The sequence below is a fragment of the Falco rusticolus genome, chromosome 6, assembly GCF_015220075.1.
Source record: "Falco rusticolus isolate bFalRus1 chromosome 6, bFalRus1.pri, whole genome shotgun sequence".
Lineage (NCBI taxonomy): Eukaryota > Metazoa > Chordata > Aves > Falconiformes > Falconidae > Falco > Falco rusticolus.
In genome coordinates, this window is record NC_051192.1 from 7,023,408 (window position 1) to 7,039,154 (window position 15,747).

The 15,747-nt window shown below is 37.8% G+C and overlaps 1 long non-coding RNA gene across 1 annotated transcript in view; it reads right to left on the minus strand.

Moving 5' to 3' along the window:
* The window catches only part of LOC119150530, a 155,079-nt gene that overhangs the window by 64,217 nt on the left and 75,115 nt on the right, over nt 1-15,747 (minus strand). The window contains exon 2 of the long non-coding RNA XR_005105103.1: nt 845-954. This is a non-coding gene — a long non-coding RNA (uncharacterized LOC119150530). The remainder of the gene's footprint in view (nt 1-844; nt 955-15,747) is intronic.

Sequence of the window (15,747 nt, forward strand, 5' to 3'; positions counted from 1 at the left end):
TGTGTAAGAGCAATCCACCTCAAAAATCCTTAAAAAGCAAAAGAATGAGAGAGTGAGGATTTTAACCTCAAATGCTTAACCTGATATTTGGACAGGAGACTGGGCTGCTATTTCTGGTGTGTTAAAGAGCAGTCAGTGGAACATTTTGATATCCAAATTTGGTTTGTCAATGTGTTTAGCCAAATGAACAACTAGTTCTTTGGATCTCATTATTGCATGTCTGGAGACTGTAAATCAGAAGTGATAGTTCAGTTACACTATGAGGAGCCTTGCTGTTAATATTATTGTTTATACAATACTTAACATTGCTCACGGATACTATAATCAGATTAATTGTAGGCACAAAACATAGCAGCAGTGCAAAAATAAAACCGAAAACTTTCTAAATATTTCCTCCAATATTTCTTTCCCCTGCATTTTGAATTATATTTGTAACATAGTTATAGTTATTTTGTTCTTAAATATGTTGTGGTGTGTGTCATACCAAAAAGAACATTTGGCTGGAATCTAATTGGAACTAAGACAATCTGCAAGGAGATGAGGATGCTTTCAAGCTGAAAGAAAAGATAACATTTCAAGCTACGTTATCAGGACTTTTGCACAGCTCTAAAATCACCCAAAAGAGACAAAAGTTTAATACAGTTATTTTTTTTTAACTTAAGTTTTGTGAAAATCCTCAAACAGCTTACGAAAAAGCATTGGGTTTAATGTATTCAGTAAAAGAACTCTAGGCTAGTCCTTATGGAAAAACATCGGGAACGACATCCAATGCGGGTCACTGCAAACTTTTAGTTCCTTCTCTGAAGTCAAGCATTTAATAGGTATGTACAGGAACAAAACTTACCATGGACAAGGAAGAGAAGCACATATCATGTTTCAAATGACTGTAAATCATCCAACCGGTAGCCCACTATACCATATGCCGATGAAAGACTTTGCCATAACCATCAAGATCTTCAAAGAAACAAACAAAGAACAAAACACACAAAAGATAATCAGACATTGAAACAGTAAAACCTGAGTGTTCCTTATTTAAAATACAATTTACACTCCTCTTTAAAGCGTACTTTTAAAAAGACAGTTAGAAAAGAGACTTTTGCACATCATTGCCATGCAGCAAGAGCTTCTCTTACAACCACTGCAATGCATTTTGCTCAGATACTTCATTTGAGTACTTTTTGCAGGTTTTTATTGGCTTTTAGCTGGATTTTCAGGATTCAAATATTTTTTTAAAAAATTATCGTCATTTAATTACGATAGTTTTATAGATTTAATAGATAATTTAATAGATTTATACATCAGCATTCTACTCAAAATTTTCAAGCACTATATATATATATACTCCTTTTTGTTTCTTTTATGCAGGACTTCCCAGTGCACATTGCACCACTGTGTAACACCAACACACCAAAATTAACGCCCAAGTTGCACGCCGGGGAAGAGCACGCGTGTGAGCGGGCAGCTGGCTGCCAGTGCAGCCCGGCACACGTGTCAGCAGGCAGCTGACCATGCCAACACCTCTAACAGAAGGACGCTGCTTAACTGGGGTTAGGAGCGCACGCAGCACGAGGAACACCCATCATCACACCAACCAGCAAGGTATTCCTACCAATTCGTTGGTCCTATACAAAGCTCATTTGAGGATCTGATCTCAAAGTTGTCTTTTTAAACACAGGCAATGGGCAGAAAGGCAAAAGAGGTGGGTGCCAGGCCAAGTGCCTGTACAGCACTGAGGTAAAAGTCAATGAAGTTTAACTGAATAATATATGATGTCAGCAATTATCAGTCATCTTGTTTTTTCCTTGATAATCCTTAGTGGGGCTTCTCAATTTTTTTCATTTTTTATATTTTCTTTTTTTTTTTTTTAGACAACTGTTCTCTCGTGGTTCCTCAATTCCTAGAAAATGCAGCAAAAAACCTGAAACTCTGGCTCACACTGAAAATTTGAGAAATTTGTCTTTGGGTGTGGTTTTTTTTTAGGTTTTGTTTTGGTGTTGGTTTTTGGTTTTGTTTTTGTTTTCTTTTCTCAAAGCAAAAAAGAGATGGGAGAGTTCTACCATTTTTGAAACATGCCATTTCAATAGTTTTGTATTCAAGTATCTCCTCTCAAAAGAGTCTTTTTTTGTCTCAGTTATATTTAATGTCAAATCTTAAGTTAAAAGAAAGTCAGGACTAAAGTGAAAGCGTGATACGAGCATGGTGGTTTCTTTCTCATGAAAGGTTTTAAAGGCGGGGAGTTCCAAAACATGCTTTTCATCAGATAAAGACTGAGATTTCAAAGATCTCTCTGAAGTGACATTTTACATTTTTCATAGAACTGCACAGACCTTAAAAGCTACGGAATTGATTTTCTTTTCACCTTTAATGAGCAAAGCTTAGGTAAAATGAATAAAATTTTCTGACCATTTCCCACAGACTATCTTTGCCTGCATCAATCACACTCTTTTGCCACCCTCTGTTGAAATCCTACATCTAAACTCAGTTAATAGCTTATGTGCAGCTACATGACCCTTGCAAGCCTTTAACCTTTCTGTTCTGCATTTCTTCTCTAAAAACCCATTAGAAATGCTGAATTACAGGCTCAGCCAAGTGATACATAAGTTTATGAAAACTGGATGGGTAGAAAAATGTCATCACACAAATCTGCTACAATCAACTCTTACCCAGGTTAATTTTACAGGGAAAATAAATTCTTAATTGTCTTCAACATTAGAATATTTTATCATGGTGGAGACTTGCCTGAAACTCAAAACAAATATGCTTAGGAAAATGCATTCTACTCAGGTACAATAGTTTTTGATGTGTGTTCTTCTAAATACTTTTGTACTCATTTTCTAATGCCCTTTCCAAGGACAAAAATTACCCATTTTCAAGTATAATCGGGCTTTGTTCAGACAATCTGCAACGTTCAAGAGATCCTACACCAGGCTGCTTGCTACTGCTACAACTCATGTCTCCACTATCAGCACAAGGGAACAGGAGTGGGGAACTGGTCCAATTCAAAAATAACTTGTCAAAAACTTTTTTTTTTTTTTAATAAAAAAAAAGGTAGGTTTGTTTTCCACACTAGGTTCACCACTTGCCTACAAAACCCACAACACTGGTGTAATGAATGGGGTAGCGCACGTATAGGCACAGAGAGAAGAAGATAAACTGCTTAACCTGCCACTGCTACTACTGAAATGCATGTCAAACTACACCCTTGTTTTGAAAAATATTTTAACAGTGAAGACAGTATTTAGATGAATACATTAATATTTTAACACCATATTGCAAGTTTACAGCTTTGGTATGTCAATGTATTATGCAGTACAAACTTCTAAAATTTAAGGCTTTTTAAAGACAAAATTAAATTCAAATAAAACGTGAAAAAAGTCGGACAGAATTGACATGATATTTGGGATCTTTTACAGGATATTCTCTTTTCCCCACAGTCTGCAAGAACAAACATCTTTATGATAAGCTCTTCCAGTAATTATTTAAAGTGATCGATTTCTTGTTTTATTCAAATTACTTTCTTTTCATCATTTCCAGCTCTGAACTTATGAAAGGGCATCAGTCTGGCCCTGCCAAGACAGTGAGGTGGGTAATCAGATAATTACTTTTTTCCCTACATTGCTCCTTGAACAGGTTTAGACTTCATTAAATTACTTCCTTCCAGGTCAAAAAAAAAAAAAAACCCCAAACAAAACAAAAAAAAAAAAACCACAAACCACAAAACCAACCCGGGGGTAACCACCAAACCAACCACACAGCAAGAAAACCACACACACACAAAAAACCCCAAACCAACAAAAAAACCCCCAATAAAAAGTATAGGGAAAAAAAAGTTAGAGTTTTAGGGGGTTTTTTTTATATATTTAAGGAAACTGTAAGGAGAAAATTTTCCACTCTCCCAGTTCTTTCCTTTAAAAATATAAAATTAATGTGAGAACTCCAAGAGTGTTGTTTTGTTGTTTGTTTTTTTTTTTTTTATATTGGCATATATTCCCCTTTCCACTAAAGCAGGATCTTCCCCAAAATTTTCATAGACTTCCAATATTCTTCTTTGCAGTGTGAGAAGCTGCAGAATGTAGAAAGTCATCAAGTCATCAGCAGGGCCTGGGCAGGTAACTGCTGCAGTCACATTATAATTTCTGAATAACTACACCTTTATTTAAGTGATTACACTGTCTTAACTCAAGGTAAACTTGTGGTTAAAGCAAATGCACTCTATTTAATATGTCAATAGACTAGTTACATACACATGATCAGTCACTGGGTCTCAAATGCAAGAGAATTGACTCACTGCTGCAAAGTGCGAAGTTACGAAAAGGTTTTAGCCGAAGTCCCTGACCGTCACTCGATAATGCGACTGAGGGCTCTGCCTTGCAGGACTAGATTCCCTAGCTGCTCTTAAGGATGCTTTAGTGACCAACTTAAGAAGCTGGAAATGGTGTTTACACATTCTGCTGACTGCCTTAATCCCTCAAGACGATATCTGCAGAGCCAAAACAATACAAGTTTTGGCCTTCCTGTGGTATTTTGACTGCCCATAAAATTAAAAGCCATAAAAATACTTTGATGTTTTCAAATACTTTAAGAATATAAAAGAACAATAAACCTTGCAAGGATTAACATCCTTATATTTTTTTCGAGTACACACAAAACCAAATAAAGTAGTATTCACATTACAGAGGCTTTTTAAGGAAGCTACTAAATATTAGTGAAAGTTACAAAACACCTGAAATGCAAACAACTAAGAATCTGCTCATCGTAGCCAGAGCCTTGATCTTTCCCAGCACTCCAGTGGCACAAGTAGACAGTTAAGAGTTCATTTATGACTTTACTGCTGGACACAAAAATCTGGTTGAAATTACAGTCACATGTACAACTACATGAAAAAGAGTGGCCCCTGTGCATCCCCGTGATACTGGGACCACATATCCCTGCAGCCAGCCCTCACAAGGTCACCAGTGTCCCAGTACGGGCGCAGGGATGGGCACCAGTAACCACCTCCAATATGAAGGGCAGCCTGCTCTGAGAGGTTCTAAGGTCAGTAGGATACAAAAAGACTTGGATGATCTCTGAGGATGAAGTTAAAATTTATCCCAGATTCACACCTCAGAAATGCGGATATGTTTTTAGACTGTATATATGTCTCTACCATCTCCCCAAAAGCCAGTCTAAAAAATCACAATTTCATGAGGGTCCTGTGCAGAGATACGTGTGTCCAGGTGGCACATGAACCAGCAACTGATTTCATTAATTAGAAAAGTTGCTTTGAAGGAAGTGAACATTGTTGACAGTAGTAGTTTGCAATTATTGTTCTCTATCAAAACCTAAGCTGTCATTTAAATAAAGTCAAAGTTGTTTTGTGTTTGTTTTTGGTTTGTTGTTTTTTTTTTTTCCAAACAAGCAACCTGCACTGAAAGCTAATTAGAAACTACAAGTATTTTGCATATTGCATAGCCGCTGAAAGACTCATTTTGAATTGCTAACTGCAAATGGCTCAGCTTGTACAGACAAAACCCAGAGTCACTTGCACACCCTTTACAGTCAGGTTACACAAGCCTGTCCCAGCCTTGCTCACCTGCAAGGGCAGAGTGGCACGTGGTCATTCACTCCATGACTGCCTCTGCTACAACGCGTGCATCCCTCAGAGACAAAATACCTATTTAGTATCCAATACGTATGTAGATGTTGGATACCTAACTTTTTGCTCAAAGTGTTTCACAGAGGAGAACATTCTGTGTACCTCAAATTCTAAACTCAGTTCTTGATCCTCATTCTTGCTTTTTTTCAATGAGTCAATCCCACAGTTACTACCTGGTACAACATAACAAAAAGAAAACACAAAACCCCAACGAAAAAGTAGCTGCCAGCTACACATTGTGCAAACCAGCACAGACACACTGTAAATGCATACAAGCGCTACTAAAGAGCTTTCATGATAAAACACTCAACGTACAGCTTGTTTTAAATCATTTACTATATTCAGGCTGATTATTATTTATATATATATGTTCGGGGGGTGGGAGGGTGGGGTGTATTTGAATTAAAACCTCCCATTAGGTTTGGTTATGCTAACATTTGCACCAGTGACATGCTAAATATCAGTTGATTATTATAACACACTGAAGAATAACAATATATTGTTTACAGCAGGAAGAGAAACTGGATGCATTTGTCCCCTTATAATGAACAAAACTGGATCATATCCAAACGGCCAAACATTTTGACCCCTGGCAACTATTGTAACTGTTGTTTTAATCAAACTTTGTTTAATGTTATGAATATGCAATATTTTAAAATTATGGAGTAGCACATTATTGCTTGAAACTCTTGTTTGTTTTAACAGTTAGACCTTATAACCACAGTGTCTAATGAGTACTGATAAAGTGCTTTTTAGTCCTTATAAAAACTCTACTAGCCACTGACCTATTTTCAAAGTGTAACCAATTCAACTTACACTTACAACAAAAAAAATCTACTACTCAGCTGAAGAATACTATTTTCCACCAAAATGCAATTTTCCAAAGAGAAAAAGATGTCCAAAAAAAATAAATCTAATGAAGCTGCATTCAGAGCACTGTTAATTAAAAGTGCATCTGGCAGCATGTACTGTTCAAAAAAAAAAAAAAAAAATCCCACAAAAACAAACACCAAACCTGAATTTTCACAAATAAGTGGCTCATACTAACTTTTCAAACAACAGATTTTCAGTCTCAGGAAGGAAGGACTGTTTACCTGCAATCTCTGAACAGTGAATACTGCTTCTGGTAGAGCAAGTTGAACTGTGAAACATAATTTACACTTCCATCTTTCTTTACTTTTTTCTCTATAATGAACCCCCACCTTACTAAATCCTCATCCAGTGCTTGCAATGAATTTAAAGGTTATTTGCCACAATGCTGCAATGCTGTATGTAAAATTATTTATGATTTTATTGTAATTTAAACTAAAAATTCTAGTAACAAATTACCGATGACCAGTGTCAATTTGGTTTGAAATTTAGGTAGGACTCCATGTAGTCACTACATACACAGTGGTATCTGTTTTTTCTTTTGCGTACTTTCAAGGAGTAGTTGGGTTAATATTTTGCTCTTGATTTCCCATTCAAACCATGGTCTTCATTTAGGCTATTTATTTCATATCTGCATGAAGTCTTGCAAACCTAAGTCCATATTTGTCTGCATACTTATTTTAAGATGCTTGTGGGGAAAAATACCATTTTGCTGCTGTAAGAGAACAGAACAGAGAAATTAACATGTCAGTTTATATTAAGAGGTTCTGCATATCACTTCTTGTACGCACGGTAATAAACTGTGCATTTAATACCATCTGAGTATAATTTTTAAGAGCTGTGTAATATTAAAAAGACTTCCCTCCTAAATCAGTCCATGAACTTCCCTTGTCACTCACTCTCTTCCATTAGCAGGACATCAGGCAAAGAACCAGGGCTAATGCGTTTCCTGCGAGAGCTCTGTTCTGAGCAAATACCTAATGAGGACGTGACGGTCACTCGCTCTCCAGCGCTGTGGTGCATGTCCTTCCTATGATGCAAGATTAACTTTCACGGCAATATACAGACTCTCACAGATTCTTGACCAACAGCCATCAGGAAAAACCGTGCTCTTCCCCTGTCAACTTACCTATTTTTTTCTTTTTACACTAGAGGAATAGCGTTAGATTTCTTTTCCACCTTGCAGAAATAGGGTTGACCCACCAGAATACTTTTACCATATGAGCAACAGAAAGGAAATGTCACATGTCAAAATACTGCTTCTCAACACATTTAGACTCTCTGAACTGCTGTTGATAGTGCTTGGCAAAGTAAGCGTTTGTATCTTCATATCCTATAAAACACATAATATTTTGGGGAACTACAGAAGTTCCTGCGCAGTCTGTTGTGCTACACAACAGTTAAAACCAAACCAAAAACTTTTTCTGTACTGTTATTTTATCACCTTTCGCCTGTGTGAGATATGAATAAAGAAGAAGGGCAATGAATAAAGTAGAACTGATGGTTTGAGCAGATATTCTACCATCTAGCAATAACACTTCAAAAAAACCCCAAACAAACAAACAAAAAACCCACACAAAAAAAACACACACCCAACAACAAACCACCAAGCTAAGAACAAAAGAAAATTACTCTTTCTCTAAGAAATCCTTCTCTAAGAATCCTTATCCGGGACTGTGGATGGAGCCTGAGAGCAGAACACGGTTGCCTTGGCCTGCTTACCCTCACACAGCAGCCATGTGGTTGTGCTTAGCATGTGCCCGCAGAACTAATCCTTTAATGAACTGGTGTTAATTAACAATAAAACTAAATATGCCAGCCATATCATCACTCGTGGAAAAAATAAATAAAGCCTGAAATATCACCTATATTATATTGTAATAAAACCTGCCTAAGAGAAATGAGGTTGGAACAGCTTCATGGCACCTCTTCCTCAACACACATCAACACCAGCAATGTGGATGTGGACCCAGGAGCGAGGGGGGTGACAGACTGCTTTTACCTCCTCAGAAAGGTCATTCGCCCTCCTTATCACTGGTAGACAGGACATGCAACTTGGTGCAGCAAATACGCACCAAACACGCTTATTAGGATTAAAAATAAAAAACCAACCCGGGTTTTTTGGGAGCAATGATAAAATTTAAGATGTAGAGGAAAGAAAGCAGCCATTTCGGAGTCTGTGGATTACAGGATGAAGTCCCACTATACAAGGTAATTAAAGCAGTCAGTAACTGGCCATTATGCAGTGCACAGACTGATGTTAATCATGACCTTATAAATAAAACTGTTCAACTGTCTTTCCATTCATGGCCTTCATATTAGTTGCGCCGGTTGTCTTCACCTAGCAACTTCTGACGCTACGTGTCTGTCTGGTGTTCATTAGTTCCGATTCCCTTATGGTCATATACTTGGGTGCTCTAAAGCCTTCCTCTGGACCCCCTGATCTCACTTAGTGTTTTCTTCTACAGATGTAGGTGTGAAATGCTAATTCCTAACCCCCGCCCCCAACCTCCCAAAAAATACAATGAGAAGGAAAGAAAAGTTGCACTTCAGAATGGAAAATAACTCATCTGCATCACTGAAACTCAAAAAAACGCAGTAGGGGTGGCGTAAGAAAGCAGCTTATTGCAAAACAGAAAAATTTCAGGACTACTGACAAGACAAACTGCCCCGGTATTTTTCCTTTCCAAAACACAGAAGGTAGTCAAATATGTTCCCAAAACTTCACATCCTGCTCTGCTGACTGACAATAAGAGAGGTACTGAGCTCTCAAGTCTGGGCATTGGTGCTGCTTTCTGCTGAGCCATACCAGCAGGTGAAGCACAGCCAGCATGGATGCACTTACAGTGGTAGTGTCAAGCATCAGCCAAAACCCCTCAGGGAACCTTACAGGCAGACAGAGGTCCACGCTAGAAACATACAGGCACTTCTCAAAGGATGCAGAAGACAGCACCAGAAAAAATATTTTTTAAAACACGATTGGAAAGAGCTTGAAAAGTGTTGATGCTCTACCTCACCCACCTTGTACCTGGATGAGTTACTGAACATTTGAAGTGTTGCTTTACCCTGAATCTTGCTAGTGATGCTCTAAGTGATTCACAGGCTGCCTGTTTGGAGTGGCAGGTTTGGGGAGAGCAAAGGTTAGAACCTCAAATCAGGAATTATAGGAGCCAGGAAAATTACTCTCTCCCTCTTGGGGAAAGGAGTCAGTTGGCTCATTTGTCAGAGCTTTTCCCTCTGAGGGACCAAAAAACTAATGGAGATACCAGAGGCATAGTGAGCAAATTGCAAGAAGAATTGTATTGGAGGTAGCATCCTAGAAGTAGGAGGAAAATCACAAAAGATGGGAAGAAAGTAGAGTTAGAAAGTTTCATTACATTTATTTTTCTGTAAAAAAAACCTGTATAGCAAGATCTCTAAGTAACAAGTAATTTTGCTATAATGAATAAGACAAACAATGTTCAGAAGGCTTTGAGGTAACAGAATATTCGGTTCACAATATATGCAGCTCTTTAAATTGCGAAGCAAATTAGTTCAGCAGATGTCTTCTGTTATTACAGCATAAGTACATATTGTACAAACCCCAGAGAGTCAAATTATATTACTGATTTTTATACAGGTGATAAACCTCAACGTTTAAAAACCTATTTTTACTACTGTTTTAGTATAATTCTTACTGTAACTTAACCCTAGGCAACAAAAAAAGAGGAGGAAAAAACTCCCAGCTCAGCAACCTTTTCCCTCAAAATTAACACTGCTTCCCTGACCAAGATGTCAGCCAAATCTGAATATTCTTTCTCTATATTACTCTTGCTCTGTGCTATTATAGTGCCTAGGAAGGTTCTTTTTTGGGGGGGAAATAAAAAGAGACAGGCACTCTTTGTTTATATCTTATTAACAGCAAAAATAAGATAAAGAATTCTGATACTACAAGGATGTACTGTACTTTGCTATGCGGTAGCTTTATTGGTAATAATTATAAGTTACACACAAAAATCATTAAAGAGAGATTAAAGGCTTATGCTAAACCTATAAAAACTATGAGCTAAAGGCTAACCATCAGATATTAGAAAAGCTTCCAAAAGGCAAGCAAGGACAAGCTATACATGGAGGGATAATCACTTCATAAACTTCAAGTAGATGTCTGAAGAACTGTATCATTCTTCTTGTGCTTCATTAGAATAGGAATTAGACATAGAAATGGAAAGAGAAATCGTAGTTTTCAGTCCTGATAAACTTCTGTAAAACACCATCCTCTGCTTTATCCTGTACCTTTTCTGTAGATGAAGCAAGTACAAATGCTTGTCTGTAAGAGACAGCAATATAAGTACAGTCAGAACAAAATAACTCCTGTACCTCTCTTCTCAGTGGGTAACTTTGCTAATTCAACCAGTTGGTAGGCTTCTATGCCAATGGACCTTTTCTGCATCCAAAGATCCAGAAAGAATGCTTTAGTCATTGCAAATTTATACTTTGAGGAAACCCTAAAAAACCCAGCCCAAATGCTGACTTTATTTCCGCGGTAACCAGGCTTGAAGAGTTCAGCATGTGGCCCACATGCTCCGTACCATCCCTGTGAGCGCAGCAGCAAAGCCTCGCTCCTCCTGCTATGGACGGGCCGGCAGATTTCCACCTGCATCAAGGATGTCAGGCAGTGTGGGAAGAAATCTGTTTGAACGGTAAGCATTGCTACGTGCTGTCACACGTATTCACCCACACTATCCTGCCTTTCCCTCTACCCTCTGAAACAGGCGACTGTTGAAGGGGAAGAACAGAAACATTCAACACTTGCTGTCAGCTAACAGTTAACTCAGAGGAGAATGATTTCAAGGCTGGTTAAGGCTTAAAAGACAGATTACACTTTTTCTGCTTTCTGTTTCAACATCTCATAATGAAACAATCAGAATTATTCAATAGAACATAAAGATAGATAGATGTTTTCATTAAAACACAATACTCTTCTATGGTCACAACTTTATCCCTCTGTCCTTCTTATTCATGACCATTATCCCACACTACCCACAGAACCATGCAGCTTTATAACTGTGCTTCATACAAAATAACAGGATAATTGTGATCTTAACAAATCCTACAAGAGTACAAAACCGTGATCCTGTATTGCAACTGGTAGCAAAAGGGTAAAGGGGGGGGGGGAGGTGGGAAGCAGCTATGATTGTTTTACCCTGGTGGAATATTAGGAAGTATTTATTTCATTTAAACAAATACAATTTATTTTCTCTCCCCCTCTCTCTCTTTTTTTACAGATCTGATTGTGTGTAACATGTGATCTCTATTTCATTCAGGCACATTCCAGAGCACATGGCATCCTGGAACTTGCAACTTCTAAAAAACTTCAAAATTTTAAGACATGTTTTTTGCTTAAGAGCCATCCTTTTCACATAGAAGATGCTTAACCATATTGCTTTCTCAGATCTAAGCTTTTTAAAATATTAGAGGCTTTTGAAAAACTACTCTGGGTTTTGAACACACTCAAAACAGATTTGTAAGTTTGTTTCCACAGTATAAGTTATAAGGGAGGATGGGGGGACATGTATTTTACTCAGGTTTGTGTTTTGTAGCATTTGTCTTTAAGAAAGACTGGAGGCCTTGTTAAAAAAAATAATTCTGATAACCAAGAATGCCTTATAAGTGTTTCATTTTCATTAGTATTTTGCTACCACTGTTGTTTTTAATAAAAAGATTATGTTATTCCCAGGCAATCTTCACAGAAAGCCTGTGTTCATTCACTTTGCAATTTGCTTTTTTAAAAAAGCAAATTGCAAAGTCATGTAAACTACAGGAAATCAAGATTTCAAATACTACAGCATTCTATACGATACATCTATAATGCAAAAATAAAACAACATAGAAGGGGGGCATCAAATTCAACCCTATTCTCCACTGTAAATGATTAGAAACATATATCTTAAATTCCTATTAATCTTCTAGGTACTCACGGAACGTCCATTGCTATGGTGTCAAAATTTGAGTTCAGTAGCAAATTTCAAACATTTAAAATAATAGAAACACTGCACTAAGCTTAGCAAGCTTTTAACCAAAATGTGCAATGCATAGCTGCAAGAAATTAAAGCACTGACTGAGTTCAAATCTTCTGATTTCTCCATCCAAATCTTATTTGCATATACTGCAAATGTGACAAAACTATGACAAAATGAGAGAAAACATAGATTACGTTATGGTAAAATAAGTTTAAGGGTAGGCTTAATACTTTTTACTGACAGCGATCATGACTTCACTGGACAGGTGTTTTTTTTAGTTTTAAAACCTGTAGTTCAAAATCAGACAGATTAAAGTATATGAGAGATAGAGTAAAACAAGTCTTGAGTGACACAATTGATGCCTCAGAAGGGACTATTTGGCTGTATTTAAAAAAAAGAAAACCACAAAACCACAAAACAAACAAACAAAAAAAAAAAACAACCCACAAACGCAAGGAGTATTCTACAGTAGAAAACTCCTAACTTGAAGTGGTAGATTTCTTAGTTGCACCAGTATCTTCATCAAACAATGTACCAGTTATACAGAGAAACAGAAGAGCTGAAGATTGTATGTTCCTTAAAAAAAAAACACCAACAACAGCAACAACAACAAAAACCCCACACACAACACCCCAAACCCAACACCAAACCAAATCATTTGTTTTTAAAGCAAATCAGCCATGAATCAATGAAAACAGTGAGATGCTCAACCATCCTGAACAAAGCTGATGAGGAAGTAGATACCAAACCCCTAACAACCCTGGGGTGATGTCTGAGACTGGCTTCTCCAGGTAAAAAAAGCAAAAGACAAAAAGAGAGGGGGAAATACATTTTGCCTATGTGGAGTTTAGTTGCAAGATACCTGGATGTAATCAATAAAGATCAATACCATCCACACCTGTAATTCCAACAGTACTTGACAATTCTGACAGGGTGAGCTCTGGAACACACTGACTTCTCCCTCCAAGCAGAGTTAACCAGCAGTTCCTCAGACACTCTGGTGACAAGGAACTGTGCTTGTATTTTAGATAATGACCATGATAAATCAACAAACATTAACGACCATCTCTGTCCAGGCAAAACAAACTATTTTACTTGTAACAGATTTTGTTTCTCAAGAAGTTTCTAAAAGACAGTAAATGTAAATGTATGATTTTAATCTCATCTTGTGGAATTTGTGCTTAAGTTCACTTTGTACATCTAGCCAAACTAAAGATTTTCCTGCCCAGTGACCTGAAAACATTTAATTCTCCCAAAGATGCTAACATCTTCCTTTACAAAACAGGGCACAGGCCACCAAAGTAAGACAGCTGAAGACCTACTAATAAGAAATAGAGGCTTATACATTTTATTGCATAGAAAATAGGAACTACATCATAACTTCTCCATATTGCAGTTGCTTCTCCCCCAGTAAAATTTACACATGGATGGTTTGTTTGTTTTGTTTTCAGGCTTTTCCCTTCCTTAGTTCTTTCTCATGCTTGAAACAGCTTTTCTGGCTTTTTAAACGCATTGCCTTTTCAGAAACTTGTAGGAACATAAGGGTACTGCACGGCCTCAGAAATGAGTCCAGTGACCTCAGCCTGTCACTTCCAACAGTGGCCAAAAGCAAATGTTCAGGCAGCAACATAAGCCACCACCAAGCATACCCCACCTTTTTTCCAGCCTCCAGACACCTGACAAAATCACTGAGCCCCATGTGGTGGTGGCTTCTGTGTATGGTATTATCTCCATCTCCTAAAATCCCTCTGCAATTCTTTACAGTTCCCCTCGCTATCCCAAATAGGTTTACACTATCAGCAAACTTTGCCACTCAGAGGATTTGATTAAGTATGTTCACCAGAATGAGCAGTTCTAATGTCAGGTTAATCAATTTTTGTAATATCAGATACAATGAAGTTGTCATAATACAAAATGAAGAAACACCCTCTTTACACGGTGGCGGGGTTTTTTTCCCCAGTTTTCAGTAAAAACTCTCCAAAATGGAATGCAGATATGAATACCCAAATTGTGAGGTTTCCATGAGTTTCAGGATGAATAGGTAAACAGACACTGGTAATGAAAGAATGCCTAGAGAAAGCTGGGAAACACTCGGCATTTATCTGTTTTGCCTTGTATCCATCCCACCTGCTGGCACCAGACACATCTGCAGTTCTGTTCTAGCACTGCCCTTTTTGAATTGTGTCCATCCTGAGAGAGGAGGATAGGAAGATGGAGACGGCATAAGACAGGAAAGAAATCCCCTCTTTGCTTACAGAGCAAACTGTTTTAAATTCCAGATCTAATTGAACATCCTTATATTGGGGGGGGGGGGAAGGTGTTTTATACACTAGTCTATAAAGCAGCCAAAGGGAACAGCAGTATTTTAGTAACGGATGATTTTTATGTGCAAGGACGTGAGAAAGGTATGCAACTGAGCTTAAAAAGCACATTTTTATTCTTCTGTAAGAAAACAAGTCACAAAAGAAAAAGAACATTGCTGTGAAGGAAGAAGAATGGTCTGTTACTATTCTCCTATGTACAGAGAGTTTATTGACTAGATATTAGATATTGAGAGAGGGGAAGATCTATCTCTACACTAAGCTCTACCCAAAACTACATGTCCCCAGGGCTGGATGGATGACCTGCAGAATGCTCTTCATCTTACCCCATCACAGCCATCCTGGCAGTCTCTGTCAGCAATCTAAACAAAGCATCCAGTGGCATGTCTGGTGGTAGCAGAGCTCATCCATGTGACAGCCTTCCCAAGCCAGATGATCTTCGCCTTCCCAGTGAGATCTGGAGAAATTTTGTATTTCCAGTGGAGGCAGAATGGCTCCAAGCAAATGTCCTGCAGGAGCAGAGTCGCACATGGGCATCAGGAAGGAGTAGGACTGACTGGGGGTGTCAGATGGCAGAAACCTTTATCCATGTCTGGAAGTTTTTCTCAGCTTTTCTACTCTAATATTTCAAGGAGAACAAAGCATTTGAGAACTGAAATAAGCAAGTTAACTTTCTTAAAATCTGAAAATTATTGCAACACAAAAAAGAACATCTTCAAACTTGTATCAATGCATATTGGATATTGTATGGGACACTTCTTGTTTTCCAGGGTTGGTAAACCTTCAGCTGACCTGCTTTTCAAGATACCGTGTACAACCTCTACAGTGGCTCATTCTGCAAGAAATTAACTCCTGTTTTGGCACAACTCAGGAAAACAAAATTAATTAGGCAGTTGTGTTACTTCTTGCAGAACTGCCTCTT